Here is a 2610-nt window from a genome sequence, read left to right on the forward strand (position 1 = left end):
ATGTCACAATCCAAAGCCTACCAACAGTAATATGCCTACTTGATTCCACCTAAGGTTTTTTAACATTAAGTTCATGAATAGAATTCGGGGGTGTGTGAAATTGAATGGGAAAAAAAAAATTACATCTTTATTTTTACTAATCTCTAACTGAAAATTAGCATTTCCTTCAATTATGACTGAAAGCACCAAAGAGCTGCACCTATGTCTGTATCTCCAATAGGAATCACAGATCCTTTATACCACATTACAACTGTTGCAAACTCTGGTAATTTTATGTTCATCATTATTTCAAAAATTTGGTCTTTATTAGACCCAACACTAGATCTTACAGTGTTAATAAAGCCCATATATTCCTATATCAAAAGTTTGTTTTTCTTGAATATTTTGAGCTTGTTTCAATTTTTTTTCTTTTGTAATGCTATGAATTTTATTTTATACATTTAAAAGCATAATTCTGAGAAGAGTCCATGGCTTCACCAGCCTGCTAATGTGGTTTGTGGCTCAAAAACAGTTAAGAACGCTGACCTCAAATTTGTCTCACTCTTCTGTGCTCTGTTAATTCAGAGCATTGATGTGGTCCATTATATTTTCATACCAAAGCTTGTTTAGATTAGGGTAGTACAAATTAGCTTCTCTAGGGCTTTTCTTCATGGACCTCCTGGATTTTGTGAGTTCCCTCTGAGTAGGTAGGAATGTTTCCTACCATTCTTATACTTGGCTTTTGAAAGAGCAAAACAAATAGAGGGAGAAATAAGTCAAATAAAATTAGCTTCGGGTAGTATTGAAAGTAGAAATCTAAAACATCCTACCCTCCCACTTTCTAAATTAAGAGACAATAAATACTCCATTCAATAAATACTCTGATATTAACTGCATGGGTTCAAATTCTACTTCTGCTATTTATCAGCTTTGTGACCGTGGGACAGTAACTTAATCTCTCTGTACATCAATTTCTTTATTTGTGAAAAGAGGTTAATAAGCACTGTACCTGGTACATTATAAATGTTCCATAAATATTACTTATATTTATTATTATTCTTATAGATTTGTTTCACACTATGGCCAGCTAATGTTTGACTAATAACTTACATTTATACAGTACTGTAGTCTACAGTGCCCTTTTACATGCATTATGACATCTGAAGCATATGATAACCCTGAGAAAGGACAGCTATTATTATACCTACTTTAGTGTTGAAGAAACTAGGTAACCACACCAATATCACACAAATGGGAAGCAATGGAACAAGAACTCAAACCTGCATTTCTTCTTTCACTCCAATTGTCTAATCCTGTGTTTCTACTGTATTAGACTGGTTAAAAGAGAGAACAAAAGGAAGCTTATTTAGGAAAAAAGGAGGGGGCAGAGGTGTCCAGCAGGCCATGAGGTGAGCACTTTGGTGCTCTGGTACTCACAGGGTGGTCCTCTGAGTAATCTGTATCTTGTTAGAATTACAGAATCTCAGGCTCCACCCCTGGCCTACTAAATCAAAATCAGCATTTCGAACACATCCTAGGTGATTCCAAGATACTAGTTTGAGAAGAACTGTTCCACTAATTGCTCTAGTGATGCTGTTATGGTCACTTGAATAATACAAATTTACCACAGACTTAATAAGTTTTTATTAAGTAATAATTTATAGTAGGAGGAAATAGCTTCCTGCTTTCCCTTAAAAGTCAAGTATATTTAAAAAACAAATTTATATTTCCATTTAATTCTTAAAGATCTCTACTCTCTTAAGTGGGGTCATTAAGGAACGTTAGAAAACCATAAGCAGGTCAGTTCTTACTTTCCAATGCCCTATAAAATTAATCTTACTACCCTGTGCCCTAAGTATGATATACCAGAAAGCAAAATTATCTCTCCATCCTTTTCACTGGCAGAATAAAACCCCGTATTTCTCTCCCTGGATATTTCAGTAAGTACTGAGTTTTTCGGACCCCAAACTCTTACTTCTTGAATGAGTTTTGCAACTTTCTGGCTCTAGGGATTGAAACACAGCAACAGAAGAAAAAGGTATTAAACCTACGCCCATACCTAAACCTTAGCGATGGTGATCGTTGATTACAGAGGCAAGTAAACAGCCCGTCCCAATCTCCCTACCCTCCCTCCTAATCAATTCACAGTTGAGCTTGATTTCTAGGCTGCTCTAATTCTGGGGTCTGGTCAATGGTCACTCGGTTCTCAGGGCTGACCCTCTAGGCCCTAGGGTCAGAATAGCACTAGGATTCCGCACGTGGGAGCGCTGATCAGCTGCCTGCCCGGTTCTATTTGAAATAACTGTTCCCATTTTGAGGGGCGACTCCTCCCACAGGTTAACCAGCCCAGGCCGGCAGGCGAGCCAATATCGCTCACCTGCTGCACCGGAAACTTCAAAAGCCCGAGTCAACGTAGACTAAAGGTATCCGGTAATTAACCCATAGTACCTCCCACAGCACATTCCTGACTGAGCGCCTGACAGAGGGATGTGTCGGCTCGCGCTCTTACCAGTGCGGGAAACTCCATTTCCTCTCCCTCCCACCAATATAAGCATTCAGGGGCGGTGCTTCCCGGCCACGGCCCGCCCCAGGTCGATCCGGTGCCCCATTGCATCTCGCGAGAATTTGTGG

This window comes from Tursiops truncatus, chromosome 5 (assembly GCF_011762595.2).
Source record: "Tursiops truncatus isolate mTurTru1 chromosome 5, mTurTru1.mat.Y, whole genome shotgun sequence".
Taxonomy (NCBI): domain Eukaryota; kingdom Metazoa; phylum Chordata; class Mammalia; order Artiodactyla; family Delphinidae; genus Tursiops; species Tursiops truncatus.